At 46.2% G+C, this 7,313-nt stretch overlaps 1 protein-coding gene across 4 annotated transcripts in view; it reads right to left on the reverse strand.

Annotated features, from left to right (window-relative positions):
• The window catches only part of LOC119845783 (probable tRNA methyltransferase 9B), a 93,434-nt gene extending 88,593 nt beyond the window's left edge, over positions 1–4,841 (reverse strand). For 3 of the 4 annotated variants that reach the window (XM_043504397.1, XM_043504396.1, XM_043504400.1), the window contains exon 1: positions 4,695–4,841. The gene's annotated coding sequence lies outside the window, so the exon portion shown is untranslated. Of the gene's footprint in view, positions 1–4,537; positions 4,618–4,694 lie in introns of those variants that run through there. The other variant, XM_043504398.1, reaches the window with a different exon arrangement.
• Between the last annotated feature and the right edge of the window lie 2,472 nt (positions 4,842–7,313).

Here is a 7,313-nt window from a genome sequence, read left to right on the forward strand (position 1 = left end):
GGGCACAGGACCTGAAGGAGGCAACTGTCACCTCAACTCTTCAGGGGACTGATGGCGGTCAGGTAAACTGATGCAATAGTATCTGAGACACTGCATGGGTGCAGAATAGCCAGGGCATGAGAACATCCTCTTATTCCCCCTCCTGTATCCAATATACCCATGCCTGCCCTGGCCCACCCCAGAGTGTCCCCCTGCCAGGTCTTCCAATGGGATGAGCAAGGTGCACAGCCAACTCTGTGGCTCCAGCAGAGGGCCTCTTGCACATTGGGTATTTCCTAATAAGACACACGGTTCCAGTTCAGCCACTCTGCCCCCTTGCACATAGGCTCACCGTTTGAGACACAGGCACAAAGCCCCGGTAGCCGCTCACTTTCAGAAAAATGAAAATCAGATACCTTTTTAAAACAAAAATAAAAGATGAAATGAACTAATCTCTGTCTTGCCAGAAAATCCACTAGTGTAATATACAATGTAGCTGATCTAGAATAAAAAATTTGGGTGGGGTCATGAGAGAAGAGTTGTCAAATATATACAAAAATTCTATCTTAAGACTGTTGGGAATATTTCTTTTAATAAATGAAAGCCCAATATGTTATACCACAGTCAGAAGAGAAGTTCTGTCTGAATTATACTTTCCCCTTCCCCCCGCTTACCTAAGCAATTCCTACATTTTGGCAGTAAGATGCTTCTAGCTCTAAATTATTTCTGCATTTCAGATTCATACAGAAATATATATAAAGCAAATGAACAAAAATGAAAATATATTCATGCAACTGTTTCTGCCTATCGCTCTATCACTTTTAATCTTTCAAGCACTTTAAAATGTGCTTCCCACAGAGGGAGAGAGAGAGATCTATTTTTGCTTTAGGTGAATATAAAAGTAATTTGTTGCCATAGCAATATTCTTCCAATCCGAATGTTCTGAACACTGTAGTTGCTTCAGCTTTTGGGCAAACTGTAACCATCACCATACCCCATTTAAAATGTCATGCTTCACTAACCTCTTTGGTTCGGCTTTGATTTCATCTTTCTGCTACACAATATTAAAAAATTTAATTCAATACAAATATTTATGTCTATATGAGCTTACTCGCAGAGACCAATTTCAAATAATCATTTACTTGTATCTTGTTTAATTAAAATTCATTGGAAACCTCAAGCTTCTCTAACACAGACATAGAAATAAAACCAAGCTGTACCCAATGGGCCAAAATCTGAAGCCCATGGGACTTATGTGCATGACTTGGAGGGCAGATTTTTATCTGTACTGATTTATTTTTAAGGGCCATGTCATCATCTCATAGACTACTCCAGTGGTTCTCAACCAGGGGTATGTGTACCTGTGGGAGTACACAGAGGTCTTCCAGGGGGTTGTGACGTTCCCCTCTGGTGTTATCCGGACCAGTGATCTGCTAGGTCAGTCCTTGACTCTCGGAGCCAGCCTTACCCTGCTCTGCTGTGAGAGCCCCCACTCCTGGGCCGTTCACGCACAGTCTCTGGTATGTAAGCTGCTCCATGGATCGTGCAACTGAATGACACTAACCAATATCTCCAGTCCCAGACACAACCCTAGGAACCTCCATCTTGCAGTGTCCAGTTATGCCCACTGGATGCTGCAAGCTTATACGAGTTTGTCAATTTAACAAACAAATTGATATACATCAGGCTTGTTATCCCAAGAGGAATCTCTGACATGCTTTAAACCAAATGTACTGCTTCAGGTAGAACAAACAAATTTATTAACTACAAAGATTGTTTATTCTACCCTATCTTTGTAGTTAATAAATTTGTTTATTCTACCCTAATTTATTAACTACAAAGATAGATTTTAAGTGATATTAAGTGAAAGGCAAAAAGTCAGAGTGGTTACCAAAATAAATAAAATAAAATATAAGCACGCAGTCTCAACTCTCAACCCTATTAGGCTGGGCAACATCTAGACTAAGCAGTTTTTCTCACCACACTGGATCTTGCAGTCCTTAACATACAGGTTTGCTCCTTAAACCTGGGCCAATCTCCTGTGCTAAAGTCTTGTCTTCCTCTCAGTATCTTGGTTGTTTGCAGCATAGGTGGGGGCAGGAGACGGGCCTAGTATGTGTCTGTCTGTTTTATACCCTCAGTCCATGTGCTTGTAGAACAAGAGTCCAGGCATGTCTGGGGGGTATTGCTCCATCACCCAGCAAGGTTGAGCAATTCCTCTGGTGTGGCCTCATGAAGGTGAGCCATTGCATTGTAGCTCCCTTGCTGGACAATGGCTGTTGATAGATTGTTTCACACCCTGCCCAGGCATTAGTTACTTTCCTTGCTGTTGCCTCTGGGGAGTTAATATCTGGCTGATTCCCCAATTTACAGCAACCATACTACACAATTCTCATAACTTCATATGCATTAATGATATACATATATGGATAGAGAAATTACTTTCAGCAGATCATAACCTTTCCCATTATACCTTACAAGGCATGCTTTATGTGCAAGATCATGATTATATGAAAATGAGGAATATGGGGATTACAGTATGCTCCCCCAAGGCATAGAATGTCACAGGGGTACATCAGTTCATCTAGATATTTGCCTAGTTTTACAACAGGCTACATAAAAAGCACTAGCAAAGTCCGTGTAAACTAAAATTTCATACAATGACTTATTTATATGGCTCTATATACTATATCCTGAAAACTAAGTACAATATTTATATTCCACTTGATTTATTTTATAAGTATATGGTAAAATGAGAAAGTAAGCAATTTTTCAGTAATAATTAAGGTTAAGATTTTGTCATGCTCTGCCTCTAGAACCAAGCTCTACACAGGAGATCTACCAGAGCCTGGATCATGTACACAGAAGCACTGTGCCTACACACTAGCTCCTGTCCCACCACTGTGTGGAGTAGCTTTATTGTTGTGTAAAGATATGAGGTGCAGTGGCAGACACCAAAGGTCATCCTCCATTTTGGAAGGTGGAGTTCTGAACCATTTGGTGGAACACGGACTGTGGCAGACTGAAGCCTACAGAAGCCTCTCATTGCTGTGTTATGTAATGTTTAACTAAAAATAATGTAGCTGTTAAATACAAGCTATCTGTGCCTTAATAATAAGAAGAGCACAACTCTCTTTGCCCTTTCCAGCTCCTTGGCAGCACAGCTCCAGCTGCCATGAGCTATCCCACAAGCCACTTCCTCTCCCTACCTTTTCCCTCACACCTTGAGTAAGGGGGTTTAATCCGGTCTGCACTGACCTACTTACAAAAGCAAATACCAATGGATCGTGGTAGGTGTGATACCACAGTGGGCAGCAATCTCATAAGCTCTGCTCCTGCCAACCTGCAATTCACACTCCACCAAATGCTGAATCCCCCATTTGAAAGGGAAACTGTGTGTGTGGCTCCTGACTAAGAACTGTGCACATGCTACTGTGGGATTTTGTTGTTGTTACCTCATGTTACTCTCATCCCACCCTGACCTGCTTGTTTGTCTCACACACTGTTACATCTTGTCTTTTAGACTGTGAGCTCTTTAGGACAGGGACTGCCGTTTACTATATCGTTTTACAAAACCTAGCCAGATAGGTCACTGACCTGGCTGGCTTCTATACAATACTGCAAAGTAAATATTAAATAAGATTACATAGCATGTTAGGATGCAAATTACTGGGATAGTTTATTTCTTAAATTTAGCATATGCTTCCTTAGTCCAGATGCAAATTATGTTTTTACTATTTTATTTAAATTGGTACAGCCATGTTTAAGACAGATAAGAAATGCAAAATAACGTCTTTCAGATACTTTGTAGCAAACCTGAAACACTAAGGCACTTTACACTTTAGAATTAAATTTACCTCAGATGACCTGCCCAGGACTGATTCTCCACTGCCTTGTCCCTCCCTTGTGCAGTCTTGTACTGCATCTGCTCCGGGGGGGGGGGGGAATGTCAGGCACAGGCCAAGGGCAAAGAGAGGGCATGCCTGAAAGGCACTGCACTATTACTCTTCCTGAGGGGCCCTAGGGTAGCAGCTCACATGCAAATTTGCGCTAGAGAGAGGTCTAGAGGACCCCAGCTACAAAGCACCTTTCCCCTCCTTTCAGGAACCGAGTCACTGAGAATCAAGGCCCATGGGTTTGCTTCTGAGTAAAACTGAAGTTTGCAAATGCAGAACTTCCTCTGCAAACGCGGGCTAGATGCTCCGCGGGCTTCCCAGCGGCGGGAGCAAAGGGAAAGCGATTTACATTGTTGAAAGCAGCGAGTTTAATTATTCTACGAGCGGGGAGGGGAGGACCCGCTCCCTCCAACTCCCCCGGGCAACGGTCTGTTCCGGTGAACTTCATGCCACCCACTGTGGTGTAACCCCCTGCTCCGACCTTGGAAGGGCTGATAGAATTGGCCGGCCCGGCACTACCACGGCAGCTTCCCGTGCACCGGCGGCGGTGGGCCAGCGCCAGGCAAGGCCACGCCTCCCTCCGTCCCGCAGGTGGGACCAAGCTATGCCCACCCGCCCCCCGACCTTGTGCACCAGCCACTAACTCCCCTCTCCCCCCATACGCGTTGCACAAGCCGCCAGACAAGTAGCAGCGCCGCTGCGTCTCCCCTCTTGTGATGCTCCTCTTCTCGCCCCGCACAGCGCCAGCGGCCCCCTCCCCGCGCGAGGCTCGCCCGGCCCGGCCCGGCCCGGCCCGCTCCAGTGGCTGCGGCTACTCACCCCCACTCCCTCCTGCCGCGCGCCGGGTCCAGGTGCCTTCCCCGGGCGGGTGGGGGCTGTCCGGAGGCGGCGCGCGCTTCAGTGGCCACGTGGGGCTCACTCCCAGGGCCAGTCTCCCTGGAGCCTCAGCCGGCGCGGCGCCCTTCCTCCGCCCCCAAACAATGCTGCTCGCCTAGGTTACGTGCTCGCTCGGGTCCCTATTGGAGCCTTTTGTCCTGTCACTCACTGGAGCGGAGCCGCGTGCTTGGGAGGGGGATTACCCGGGGGAACCTTGCGGGGGGGGGGTCCCTCCACGTGCTCCTGACCGGGAAGGGTTTGGCAGATGTAGAGCGGCTCCGGAAAAAGCCCCCGAAGCGGAATTCCTGCATCTGACGCCGTGGGCACGTTGATTTACCTTTAGGATCCCCTTAGGCCAGATTCTGCCATCCTTAGTGGAGCACCTGTCTCTGTGAGGAGCTGGCTGGGGCCTGAGTCCGCCATGCCGACTCACTCTGCTTTGGGGCCAGACTTTGCTCCCCTTCCCCTCCTCTGGGAGTACTATGGGGTTGGAGTAGGGGTGGGAGAAGCTGGCCTCTTCTCACTATAGTTCCCTGCACTGTCCCACCCTCAGTCCTTATGCACCACCAGGGATCTCAGAGAAGCACCACAACTGCAAGTAACTTTTGGCTGAGGTATGTGGGAGATCCAGGATCTGCCTTCCTCCAGACAGCCACCAAGATCACCCCATCAATGGCTATGGCAGAGAAGACAAAATGCCACAAATCTCCACCTAGGGTGTAGGATGATGGGAGGAGAATGTCAATTCTGTATTATTGTTCCACCTGTCCCACACAGGCTGGTGCTTGCGGTTCTGATGTCCTAGGTGTGACAAGGGTACCACAACTAGGGTGGGAGATCACTCAATATGACCAGCCCCCCAGAGCTATCTTGACCAGAGACAGCGGAGCTAGAGCTGCACTGTCATGATAACTTCTGGCTTGCCGTTGCTGCTGGCATGTGGGGTACTTTAAAAGGGGCAGCCATGCCATGAAAAGTTGTCTTGGTTATGGAGAGAAGCAGTTGAGCTAGAACCACCCCTAAAAATGTAATGCCCTAGGCAGCCACTTATGCATCTTATACCTAATGCTGACTCCCAGGCTTACGTCACACCCAGTGTAAACTCTTGTGCAGAGATGGGAATCTGTGTGAGAGGAGAGGAAGCGGATGGGTACTCTCCATGCATCATCCTGCTTACAACCTTGCAAGGATTCAGCACCAAAGTTAATGCTAATGGAGTCATAGCTTTGGTGTTCAGCCCATCCATAATGGAAGGAGCCCATGGTAGTTCCTGGTGGCAGCACTCCACTGGAGCCATGCTGTCAGTGAGCCAAGGGTCAGTCAGGGTACCTAGAAACAGTTTAGAGGCCCAGGGCCTCTGCACACGGGGCGTCTGGAAGATCCCTGTAGATCTGGTGGATCTATGGTTTTTGCAGGCCATTCTCTGGTCAGATTTGCAGAAGAACAAACACTACTCCCCCCTACCGCCCCAACAAAAAATCTGCAACATTTCCCTCATGGAGTTTCCTGTAACATATGCAGATATTCTCATATCTCTATTATATGTAATATTAGATGTTCTTGTGGCACCTTAGAGACTAACAAATTTATCTAAGGTGCCACAAATACTCCTTTTCTTTTTGTGGATACAGACTAACACGGCTGTTACTCTGAAACCTGTCATTAGATGTTCTGAGTATGCTAATAACACTTCTAACACAAAAAAGTATTTATGTGCCAGTTTTGTGAGATTGACACAGTATAAAACTGAGGTGGTGAAGGGATAGTTTAGAATTGGTGAGTGGGGACTTGCCCCTCTGATTTACAGATTTCTCTTGTCTTTTGTAGCCATTTAACTTTAACTGATTCTCTTCTTACTTTTCCACAGATGTAATGCTGCTGATGTGAGGGGAGTCATTCCTGGTTTGCACCCTTGGAAATGAGAAGCAAATCAGGCCCTCTTGAGTTGGCAGCACTCCCACCTACTTTGGATGTGTGTAATTGGCTATACAAAATGCAAGACCATGGAGAATCAGGCCTATAATCCCACTTTGATATGTAACTTCCATTAGTGTTAGTTGCATTTTCCTGGTCCATTAGGACAATTCTCCTCAAAGCTTTAAAGGATAGTCGTGAATATAAAGGTGATGACTGTATTAATAGCAGTTATTGTTGTGGCACCTGCTTTTCGGGGTTAATGTAGAATGGCAAGGAACTGCTGTAATCATTTTTAATAGAGTATTAAAAAGAGGTTGAGGAAACACAATCATTAGTTTAATTAATGCATTAAAAAGATAAAGGAAGTAGGTTGTTAAAGTTAGTACAAATCAGGAGAAGTAGAAAAACGAACACCATAAAACAAAATACCACAAAACTTTTCGCTACACAGGGTAAAAAGGACTGGCAAATCAACTGTAGCATATAGTACAGTGACACTGTGCATGTGGTCAGTGATCAGAGAGCTAGTGAATTCTTCTTACGGAAGAATTATCTCTCCGTCCAGTTGGACAAAAATAATTATTTTCCGTTATTCTTTGCTCTTCTGGCAGGGGTCCCTTTCTGGTAGCAGAATGGTCCATTGGG

This window comes from Dermochelys coriacea, chromosome 1 (assembly GCF_009764565.3).
Source record: "Dermochelys coriacea isolate rDerCor1 chromosome 1, rDerCor1.pri.v4, whole genome shotgun sequence".
Classification (NCBI taxonomy): Eukaryota; Metazoa; Chordata; order Testudines; family Dermochelyidae; genus Dermochelys; species Dermochelys coriacea.